The 12,500-nt window shown below is 40.3% G+C and overlaps 1 protein-coding gene across 2 annotated transcripts in view; it reads left to right on the top strand.

The window, feature by feature from the left end:
* LOC135205212 (serine/threonine-protein phosphatase 2B catalytic subunit 2-like) overlaps positions 1 to 12,500 on the top strand; it is a gene marked incomplete in the record, with an annotated part of 245,505 nt that overhangs the window by 192,685 nt on the left and 40,320 nt on the right.

The following is a 12,500-nucleotide window of genomic DNA, read 5'->3' on the forward strand; positions in this document are numbered from 1 at the left end:
GCAGAAAACGAAATCTGTGTTGCAGTGTAGGCAAGTCACACGCTTAACATTGTGAACTATCCAAGGTATAGAATCCCATGACATAAGCCAAGGTTTCAAAACATGGCTGCTTGGAGACACAACTCCCACAAAGCCAAAGGACGCTCTCGAAGTGGTTCGGAAGTCACGTATAAAAGCCGTTGGTCCCGTTGCTGAATAACCTTACTGGTTCCATGCAACGTCAAAACACCATACAAACAAACAAACAAACCCAAAGGAAGAAGCAATTTGGTTCAACTGCTACAAATTGCACCAAGGTTCTTTATTCAGTCGCGCATCGAGTTTTCTGTACAATTTATATATAATGCTGTATGAAATCATCATCATCTCCAGTTGCTCATCAGGTGCTGTATGGTGAGGGTGCCTGCATCCCATGGCTCCGGAAAGCTCTGCCAGATGTACGATCCATGGCTGACATCAACCTTAAAATAAGGTAAAAACCAGTGTGGCTAGAGGGTTGAAAGTTGGTATGTTTGATGACTGGAGGGTGGAGGATCAACATAACAATTTGCAGCCCTCTAGCCTAGGTAGTTTTTCAGTAGATATGAGGACAGACAGACAGACAAAGTTTTCTTTTACAGATAATAAAATTTGGGAGTAGGGTATTGCTATTTTAAGTGAAAATGTGAATAAATGGAACTTGTGAGAAGTACCAAAAATTAACCTTAAATAATATTAAAACTACTGAGGCTAGAGGGCTGCAATTCGGTATGTTCGGTGATGGGAGGATGCATGATCGACATACCAATTTGCAGCCCTCTAGCCACAGTGGTTTTTAAGATCTGAGATTGTACAGACAAATGGGCATCTCAACAGCTTTCTTTTAACGAAAAACTAAAGATAAGCTAGGGAATGTTGCTGGAGATTAAGCTGGCCTTGTGCCAGCACAGGCTCTTGCTCATGGAAAGCGCCTCAGTGGCGTGATCGGTATGGTCGTGGCCTGCCACCTCGGTGACCGCGAGTTCGATTCTCGGGCGTCCCATTGAGGTGTGAGAGATGATGTGTATTTCTGGTGGTAGAAGTTCATCACTCGACGTGTTTCGGAAGTCACTTAAAAAGCCGTTGGTCCCGTTGCTGAATAACCATACTGGTTCCATGCAACGTCAAAACACCATACTAACTAACAAACAAACAATCTTGCTCACAGAGCAGCCCTTTTAGAGCTAGAGAAGAATGGAAAAGAAAGAAAGAAAGAATTTGAGAGCCGTGGGGTGTGAACGCTGAAGACCAGAACACTGAGGATGAGGAAGTGAGGAAGTGAGGAACACTAGCAATGGGTTAATCACAATGGAGGAGGAGGGAGGAGGGGAGGAGGCCTTGTTTAAAGGGAAATTAGATATTACGAGCCAAAGAGAATGATCCCGCAAGGAAGGAAAGAAAAAAAAAGAAGATCCGAGCGAAATATTTAAAGAGGAGATAGAGCGCGCGCGAGATGGAGAGACTGTGCCACCGAAAGAGCCTTCTGCCCTCCCTGCAGGAATGACTTGTCAGACCGAGAGGAGTGGAAACATGGACGTGACTAGGTAAGAAGAGGAAATGGAAGTACAAAATGATGACGATGGTGAAAGAACCTTTGCAGTATTGCGGTGAAGAAAGTGTAATGCTGACGAGTCACGAACGGAAGCCAGAGAGAGAGAGAGAGAGAGAGAGAGAGAGGTGGCAAACTAGGAGATGAAATCGGGGACTACGTCCAAGGCGAGGAAATACTTTCAACGAATAACAATAAATACCAAACAATCATCTTATATAGGGAAACGAGCGAGACAAGACGTAACCAACTGACGAAGGACGAAGGAAACAGGAGGAGGAAAGTCACCGAAAATAGAGGAAACGAAGCGAAAGGAAACAGAGATTGATTCTTCGGTGTGTACAGGAAGACGCCCCAAGAACCAAGAACCAAGAAGAAGAAGAAGAAGAAGAAGAAGAAGAAGCCTGGGTGGGGTTTTGTTTCGTCCGTTGTCGCTCGGAAGCGGAATTTTGTTTTGCCGTTTGAGTGGTTGGTGGTGGGGAGGGGGTGGGAGGGTTAGTATTTGTTATTGGGTAGGTGTCAGGGGAAGGGAATATCAATGGGGAAAATATTGTCGGGAAGGAAAAGGGGGAGAAGAGGGAGGGAGGGAAGAAGGCGACGAGAGGATGTTTATGGGGGCGAACGAGGGGTAAAGTAGGACTGGAAAAAAAAAAAGGGGGTATTAGTGCAAAAGGGCATAGAATAGTCAGGGTAATGCATTAAGGGGAAAGAGGCCAGGGGAAGGCGAGACGATCAGGGCCGAGGGGAAGTGAATGGCAAGCGTTAGCGAGCGGCGAGGGGAAAGTGAGGAGAAGGAGTAGGAAGAAGTCACTCGAGTATATGGGGGGAAAGATGCCCTCACTGGAGGGCATTCATTGCACGTCACTCCTCAGGAGGGAAGGAGGCATGAAAGCCCGGAAAGGTGAGGGGCATTGAAGGGAAGTTAAGCTTGTAGATTGGAGCTTGTTTAGAATGATAAGAAATGGGGGAAAAAAAAAGAGGGGAATATAGAAGCGAATGACGGAATTTGGTTAACAAAAATGAGAAGAAAGTGGTACAGAGAGCAAGAACTTGGAAAGAGGAGGAGGAGGAGGAGGACGAGGAAAGAGGACGAGGACGAAGAAAGAGGAGGAGGACGAGGAAAGAGGAGGAGGAGGAGGAGGACCGAGGAAAAGAGGAGGACGAGGAAAGAGGAGGAGGAAGAGGATGTTGATCTGTTTGAAGGGATAGGTGTATATCGTTCGAAAGGCTTCTGCAACGCCACCGGCAGGAGAAGAGGAGGAGGAGGAGGAGGAGGGAGGAGGAGGAGGAGGAGGAGGAGGAGGTGGTGGTGGTGGTAATGGTGGTGGTGGTGTATCCCGGCCTCACACAGGTGGTTATTAAAGGGGAAACTCTACGACCACTGCTGCCTTTCCTGCCCTTCAATCTGCTGCTGCTGCTGGTGGTGGTTCTTCTGCTAGAAGGGTCTTCTGCTCTCTGCCCTTTGCTCGTTTCGAGTTCTGCTGGGTTGGTTTTCTCGTGTGACCTTTTGCTCTTTCGAGACCGCTTTGTTGTTTATTTGCTGGTCTGGCCTTAGCTGTGTTTTGAGGTCTGTTGTCAGGATTTCCTTTCCCTAATATTTGCTCGGTTCGAGTTATGCAACTTTTTTTTTTTTTTTTTTTTTGGGGGGGGGGGGGGGGTGGCTGTGCTTGGAAGTTTTGTGAAATTTTGCATGTTGTCTTATTTAACTGGAGTCCATGCTTCGCTTCGAGTTCCGCTTGTTGGTATCCTGCTGTCCATTTGCAGTTTTAAGTCCTGCTATCTTTTTTTTTTTTTTTTTTTCGCTGCTTTAAGAGTTTTGCCAGTTGGTTTTTTTCTGTTTCGGGGTGTGCAAGATATATGTGTCTTCTATTCCTTTGCCGTGCTTCAAGTAGAATTTGCTGCCAATGCATCTGTTGCATATCGAGTTCTGCTTGTTGCTTTAATTCTGTCATCTGTAGGTTTAGATTTGCTTGCTGGTTTTCTGTTGTCTATTTGCCCCGCGTCAAGTTCTGCCTGTTGACGTTTCTGCCTTGTCACTTGCTGGTTGCAGTTGATATCGCTTAGGAGACTAGTCACTGCTGTTGTCACTCTCTATATCCGTAACATCATTTTCCTCTGCTACTGCATGTCTTCTGTTTCATTCTTTCCTTTTCTTCGGTTGGATTAGTTTTAGTTTCGTATAAAACATAACTATTATAGAGATGACTTTCTGTCCGTCCGCACTTTTTATGTCCAACCTCAGATCTTAAAACCTACTGAGGATAGAGGGCTGTAAATTGGTCTGACGACCATCCACCCTCCTATGCGTCAAACGTACTAAATGACAGCCCTATGCATCTGGCAACGCTATAGGACAGGCCACTACTGGGCCGTGGCTGAAAACTTCATTGGGCCGCTGCTCATCCAGAAAAATCAACCATTTTAGTTGTTTGCTATTAGTTCTGCCTTCTTTTCTGTGGATTTGTGTATTTCTAGTCCTGTTAAATGTGCGTGATGACTATGCTTGTTTTTTTTTATTTTTGTTTTATTTATTTTTTGTTATAGCTCATTCAGATTTTCTTGCTTTAACAGATTGTTTTGTCTCGAGTGTTTCGTCCTCTTTTGTAAATTAATATTTCTAAAGCTCTTGTCACCTTCATTGTTAGATGGACCACGTGTGTGTGTGTGTGTATGTATGTGTATATATATATATATATATATATTAATATATATATATATATATTATCTTGATTTTCCCAAGGTCGCAAGTGAAATGCGTAAGTGTTGCAGTAGGGCCTGCTCTCTCTCTCTCTCTCTCTCTCTCTCTCTCTCTCTCTCTCTCTCTCTCTCTCTCTCTCTCTTATAATAAACTTGCATTGTACAGAATTTAGCGACGCATACAAGGATTTAAAATTCTCTCTCTCTCTCTCTCTCTCTCTCTCTCTCTCTCGCTCTCTCCCGTCTCTCTCTCTCTCTCTCTCTCTACGCATGATTGAGAGAGTTATGTCATTTTGATAAACAAATGCTTATGTATAATGATACAACACAAACCAAAGTCTTATGTAGAATGATACAACACAAACCAAAGTCTTATGTATAATGATACAACACAAACCAAATGGTTATGTATGATGATCAAACACAAACCAAATGCTTATGTATAATGATGCAACACAAACCAAATGCTTATGTATGATGATACAACACAGTGTTTGTGTAAAACCCAAAATCCGGCACGCATTCAAAAACAGCTTTATCACATTGGAACATCATAATTTATGACTGAATTTTGTACCAGTGCTCCCTCTCTCCGAACAGTAAGATTCACGCACTGTACTGAGAAAGAGAGAGAGAGAGAGAGAGAGAGAGAGAGAGAGAGAGAGAGAGAGAGAGAACGTTGGCCAGAGGAATTATTCTACAACTCCCTCGTGTAGTGAAGCTATTATCTGGGGTACTGATTGATATTAATTAATGCCGTTGCCAGCGCGATGAACAACCAGCCACAACATACACACACACACACACACACACACACGCACACGAAGCTCAGATTCTTAACAAGCGGTCTGGACAAACCACTATATAACAGCAGGCAACAAGTGGTTTTAAATAGATGATGTCCTATTTCTACAAGGTTGTTCATTCTGTTAGATTGGAAGTCAGTTATAGCAGTGTGGGTAGATTTGTTATCAAAAATTGATAGAAGAAGAGTAAATTCTTTACTTATGAAACTCGGAAAAAAATAGAAGAATTATGTAGATACTTAGTAATTGGCTCTTGGAAATTAAAACTGTTTCATAGGTTAGCTGGTCGACTTGCCATTTTTTTTTTTTTTTTTTTTTTTTTAAAACCCAATTGAAATAAAAAAATGAAAATAAAATAAAAAAAATTCTTGGTAAAAAAGTAATTAAAGAAAAAAAAAAATAAAAGTTCTTGGTGAAAAAAAAAGCAATTCTTATTTGCCTGAAGGAACCGAACTGACTTTATTTCGTCGCATTGCCCGTTTATCGTAACATACAGGAATTTATTTAACATAAAGGAAATTGCCTTGAATACATTAAGGGTGGATGTACCATACAAAATCTATCATCCACCTCACAAACACCAAGAACAACATCCGGATTCATCCACGTCACGGATGTGGCTTCTCTCTTGATGATTCGTTTGCATGCATTTGATGACGACCCTGTCTCTTCTGTGAAAGCGGGGTGGGCCGTACTGTTTCAACTGAGAGAGAGAGAGAGAGAGAGAGAGAGAGAGAGAGAGAGAGAGAGAGAGAGAGTTGCAAGGAGTTACAAGGATTAGGTGTCTCAAAAGACTTGTTAGTCCATCCGAGGAGACATCGTGTGCTCATTATGAGAAATTGTCATAATCCAAATAAATTGAGAGAGAGAGAGAGAGAGAGAGAGAGAGAGAGAGAGAGAGAGAGAGAGAGAGAGAGAGAAAGGTTTTTTGGGGGGAAGCAGGCGGGTTGCTGCTTGCATGCGTACCTGCATGTCTTAACCGTCAATTCAGAAATCATTATTAGAGTCGAATTGACCGTATTTGTAGCAACAGGGTCCACCGCGCGTTGCCACGCAACAGATCTGGATTCCAGATTGAGGAGGCGAAGGACCGAACCTTTTCCTTCAGAGGTCAGTCCGGGCATTCTGTGAAACTATAGGTGATTGGGAGTTGGAGGCCCGGGAATGAAGTTTCTGAAGATTTGAGGGTCGGAGGGAATAGTGGTGTACTAGAGTTGAAGGGAGAGTTGGGGAGGTGCTGGAATGTGAGGGCCGTGTAAGACCCACTAACGCTTGATGAAGGAACCATAGTAGCTGTGCCAATGCTTCCGAGGCCTAAGAGATCAGGATACGTCTACCGTTAGCGCTATTCAGCTGTACTAGCAAACATATGTATACAGAAATTATGTATGAAAATTCGTAAGTAACTAACTCTACGGACGTAATCAGCCTCGTTTCACGGGCAGAACCAGCTCCGTTTTAGGGAATCCCTTCTCACCCCAACCCTCTTGGGGGGGGGGGGGGGTGGGGGTGGGGGGGGGATGAAACCCAACTATAAACCATCTTGGGGTCCCCCACTATAACACTGCTAAGTTTCATGCCCATCGGAACAGCCGTTTGGCCGTGATTGAATGACAGACGGACGGACAGACATTACGCCCATTATAGTAAGATATGAAGATGAGAGTTCTATGTTGAGAAACTCTCATAGTTTTATAAGAAAACGGTAGACAATCAGCTGTTATTGGGAGCCTCATAAATTAGGCTGCTGCCGTATTTTATCTATGTTATTGACCGAAGATAATTGTTTGATTTTAGAAACTAATTTTTTTAAGATACCAGTAGACAATTGGCCATTATTGTGTGCCCTTAAATAAAGCTTCTGGCTTATTTTGTTTTTTCTGGAAAGGTTCACCCTTCTCCTTGACCTCTACAAGAAGCTCCCAATGGTTCCTCCTTCATGGTTCCCCAACGAAGCCAGTGAAGGAACCCATTCTGTAGAACAAGGCCTCCCTGGGTAGCACTAGATAAGGTACTTTCTGTCAGACCAGACACCCAAGGTGTTCTGTGGAAATTCCTCCAGAGGGACTGCCTGCCTCTAGGAATAGAAAAAGCAAAAAACACGACTCGGCTTCCCACTTTTTCTGCAATTCCTCGAAGGTACTGGCTCCATTTTCTGAGGCCAATTTGGATCGCTCACTCGCTTTGGGATCTTCAAGTTGGCTCCGATTTCGGACTTTTTTCTGGGAGACGATGGAATGACTGGCGGGATTTAACCTAATTTCTTCAGCGAGCTGTATGAATATAGAACCCAATTCTGTGTCCTCCATTATTATTTTGAATAATCATCAATTAAGCTACTCTTACAATAATTCCTGAGGGAGCTTAGTTCGTAAGAAGCTTGCTTTTGGGCACATTTATTTGGTTCTTCTCAGGGCGGGCGCCAGAGGCCACTAATATACAGTCTTTAACTAAGGTTAGTGCACGGAGCCCCCAGGAACCAGAATGAATTGACATTATAATCCCAATCACAAATTTCCTATTGCTGTCGTAACTAGTTTCGATCAAATTTTCCTTTTCGTGCCTGTAAACGGCAAAGTAAATGTCTTATTGCCTTTTCTTGTCCAATTTGTTTATCACCCTTTCAGTAGCTTGTTATAGAGTTACCTATTCGTACATAGGTTGCCTCGGTTAGCATTTTTTTTTTTTTTTTTGTCTTATTTCGTATTCTGGAAGGGTGGGTTTTTGGGCTACATTCATCATCGAATATCTTGCCGTTATTAACGTAATTCTCTAGTGGAGGTTATTGAAATTTTGTGTAGAATTTAGGTACCTGTTTGTCAGTACGGATTTCGAAAGCCACGTTATCTCTCTCTCTCTCTCTCTCTCTCGCTCTCTCTCTCTCTCTCTCTCTCTCTCTCTCTCTCTCTCTCTCTCTCTCTCGACACGGAATGAATGCCAGGTTATATGTATTGGGTAGTTAACGTAACGCGAGCTTATCTGATTGCAGGAGTCAGCATCTTTTTTTCCAAGCTTTTAAAAGTTGGTGGGTGGGTGAACTTACGAAAGCTGTACGTAACTCTGTAGTGTACGCACAAAAGAACGTACATAGTATACGTAGACTAATTACACAAAACTCTATATATATATATATATATATATTATCTTATTATATATATATATATATATATATTATATATATATATATCATACATACCTATAAAAGTGATGAACATTCTACTGTGTGTGTGTGTTTATATATATATATATATATGTGATGAACTAAATGTTCCTTTGGATATAATCTGTTGCCAAATCTAGCTATATTTAGGTTCAAGAATTAAGCTTATTAAATTACCATCAATGGGGGGGGAGCTGGTCCCGTAATACCTCCTGTGTCATGCTCAGTCACGGTCCTCTTCCCGTCGACGTATTAATTGAAAATTGTAATTGACTGCCATTACTCGGTTAAATAGGAATCAGAAACATGGGGCTTATGCCCCCTTTTTTTTTTAAGCCCCCTTTTTTCTTCTCTCTCTCACTCTCTCTCTCTCAACTCCATTAATGCATTGCGGGATTATATCCCTCTGTGTTCCCCTCTCTGCTGCCAAAGCCTCGTAATTAGACCAGGTAGGGAAAAACCAGTGGGATTAAGTCTCTCTCTCTCTCTCTCTCTCTCTCCCCCCCCCCCCCCCCCCCTCTCTCTCTCTCTCTCTCTCTCTCTCTCTCTCTCTCTCTCTCAGAGCATTTGTTTAAGAGCTGGGCACTGAATTGTGCTACGCGATGGCCCTCCATATATTTCTTTTATAAAGTATTACCAAAGTTATCAAGTAGTGCACTGTTTATACATTGCTGTTTAATTGCCTGTTTAGTTTATGGCAACTTCAAAATCTGCTTTAGTATTTTATTGCTGTTCTTTTTTGAATCGTAATACGTATGTATATTTATTTTAACGGCAGTTTGAAGAAATATAGGGCTGCTTAGTTGGGAGCAGATTGAAATGTTTGTGAATTATGCATATTTCCCTGTATTTTTTTGTCTTAACTAATAACGTTTAACTAATAACGTTTATAGGAGACGTTTGTCATTATATTAATATTTTTAGCATTGTCAAACGATATTTCCTTTGTGATATATTTTAGAATTTATACCTATTTTTTTTTTATTTCTCTTATTTTATATTTATGACATGATCCAGAAATCATAGTTTAGAGTTTTAGATATATTTTTTTTAATTGAAGCACATTGATTGAGGTTAACGTGATACGATTATGTTGATAAATTAATAAATAAAAAAAAATTACGTGGCTCAATGTCAAATTTATTTGTGAAGGATTGCCCCCAATGACCATTAACCGTACAACATTTTTATTTAGATATTGTGAAATTAAAAAAAAATTATTTATTATTATTATTATTATTATTATTATTATTATTATTATATTATTATTTATTATTATTATTATTATTATTATTATTATATTATCTGGTAGAAAACCCTCTTTAAAACATATGTTGTTAAATTAAAATGGTTAAAATTAACTCTGCCATTTTTTATATTGCCATTTTATACAGCAGTATTATTATTATTATTCAATATTTATGTATTTATTAACGGTATTATTATTATTATTATATTAGAAGGTAGAAGACCCTCTAGCGGGCATGTTTTGTTGAATAATATGGCTACATTAAGTGAATTGATTTTATACTAAGTTTTCCTATTATATTATTATTATTATTATTATTATTATTTTTTTTTTTTTTTTATTTTTTTTTTTTTTTTTTTTTTTTGCTCTATCACAGTCCTCCAATTCGACTGGGTGGTATTTATAGTGTGGGGTTCCGGGTTGCATCCTGCCTCCTTAGGAGTCCATCACTTTTCTTACTATGTGTGCCGTTTCTAGGATCACACTCTTCTGCATGAGGCCCGGAGCTACTTCAGCCTCTAGTTTTTCCAGATTCCTTTTCAGGGATCTTGGGATCGTGCCTAGTGCTCCTATGATTATGGGTACGATTTCCACTGGCATATCCCATATCCTTCTTATTTCTATTTTCAGATCTTGATACTTCCTTTTTCCCATTTTTCCCTCTCTTTCTCTTCAACTCTGGTGTCCCATGGTATTGCGACATCAATGAGTGATACTTTCTTCTTGACTTTGTCAATCAACGTCACGTCTGGTCTGTTTTGCACGTATCACCCTATCCGTTCTGATACCATAGTCCCAGAGGATCTTTGCCTGATCGTTTTCTATCACTCCTTCAGGTTGGTGCTCGTACCACTTATTACTGCAAGGTAGCTGATGTTTCTTGCACAGGCTCCAGTGGAGGGCTTTTGCCACTGAATCATGCCTCTTTTTGTACTGGTTCTGTGCAAGGCCCCGCGGATTCACTTGCTATGTGGTTTATGGTTTCATTTTTCGTATTGCACTTCCTACATATGGGAGAGATGTATTTCCGTCTATCATACTTTGAACATATCTGGTTCTTAGGGCCTGATCTTGTGCCGCTGTTATCATTCCTTCAGTTTCCTCTTTAGCTCTCCCCTCTGTAGCCATTGCCAATTGTCATCGCTGGCTAGTTCTTTAGTCTGTCTCATGTATTGTCCGTGCATTGGTTTGTTGTGCCAGTCCTCTGTTCTTTCTGTCTTTCCTCCTGTCTCTGTATATTTTCTGGGTCTTCGTCTACTTTTATTAGTCCTTCTTCCCATGCACTACTTTAGCCACTCGTCTTCACTGGTTTTCAGATATTGCCCCCAGTGCTCTGTTTTCGATGTTGACGCAGTCCTCTTATACTTAGTTAGTCCTCTCCCTCCTTCCTTTCAGTGTTATGTATAGTCTGTCCGTATTTGCTCTTGGGTGTAGTGCTTTGTGTATTGTCATTTGTTTCTGGTTCTGATCTATGCTGCGGAGTTCTGCCTTCGTCCATTCCACTATTCCTGCGCTGTATCGATTACTGGCACTGCCATGTGTTTAATGGCTTTTATCATATTTCCGGCATTGAGTTTTGACTTGAGTATCGCCTTGAGTCCTCTGCATATATATTCTTCCTGATCGTGTCCTTCATCTCTTGGTGTTTTATATCTCCTCCTTCCATTATTCCCAGGTATTTGTATCCTGTCTCATCTATGTGTTTGATGTTGCTCCCATCTGGTAGCTTTATCCCTTCAGTTTCTCGTTACTTTGCCTTTTTAGTATGTTGACTAAGGCGCATTTTCTATTCCAAACTCCATCTGATGTCCCTAGATACAATCCTTACAGTCTGGATTAGGGTATCTATTTCCTTGATGCTCTTTACCATACAGCTTGATGTCGTCCATGAACATCAGATGGTTGATTTTGTTGCCTCTTTTCTTGAGTTGGTACCCGGGCATCCATCTTCTTGTAGTACTTTGTCATGGGGGAATCATGGCTACTTACGAAAGAGTAGTGGGGACAAGTGAGTCGCCCTGGAAGATCCCTCTCCTGATATTAACCTCTGCTAGTTTCTTATTCAGAGGCTTGTAAAGTATTGTATTCCAGTTGCGCATTGTATTTTTGAGGAAGCTGATGGGTATTTTTCCTCTGCCCCATATATTTTCAGGCGGCATTCTATTAGCCATGTGTGTGGTATCATGTCGAAGGCTTTCTTATAGTCTATCCATGCCATGCTTAGGTTGGTTTTGGGTTCTTCTCCTACTGTTCTTCATTACCATTTTTTGTCTATCAGGAGCTGGTCTTTTGTGCCCCTACACTTCCTTCTGCAGCCTTTCTGTTGGTGGGGGATGGTGTTTGTCTCCTCTAGGTAGTTGTATAGCCTTTCACTGATGATACCTGTTAGTAACTTCCACATTATGGTAGGAGGGCAGGTGATAGGCCTGTAGTTACTGGCTATATTTCCCTTACTCTTGTCTTTTTGTATAACTAAGGATGTTCTTCCTGTTGGTCCATCCATTTGGGTGCTTGGTGATTGGAGATACAATGCTGATCTATTATTATTATTATTATTATTATTATTACCATTATTATTATTATTATTATTATTATTATTATTAGTTGGTAGAAATCCTTTTTTAGACAGATTCTGTTCAATAATTTGACATTTTATAACTATTATTATTATTATTAGTAGTAGTAGTATTATTATTATGATTATTATTATTATTATATTCTGGAAACAGTCCTTCTTTCAAACATGTTTTATTGGATAGAAGTCTGTAAATTCTGCCATTATATTAAATAAAATATTATTATTATTATTATTATTATATTATTATTATTATTATTATTATTATTATTATTATTATATTATTATTATTAGGAGAAAACAAATCCATAGCTGTAAATGTACATATATTTAAATTTAAACTCTAAGGATAGCTTGCGGGAATCTGTTCGGTTCCCCATATCAATAATAATAAGTGATTATTATTATTATTATTATTATTATTATTATTATTATTATTATTATTA

Source organism: Macrobrachium nipponense, chromosome 24 (assembly GCF_015104395.2).
Source record: "Macrobrachium nipponense isolate FS-2020 chromosome 24, ASM1510439v2, whole genome shotgun sequence".
NCBI lineage: Eukaryota > Metazoa > Arthropoda > Malacostraca > Decapoda > Palaemonidae > Macrobrachium > Macrobrachium nipponense.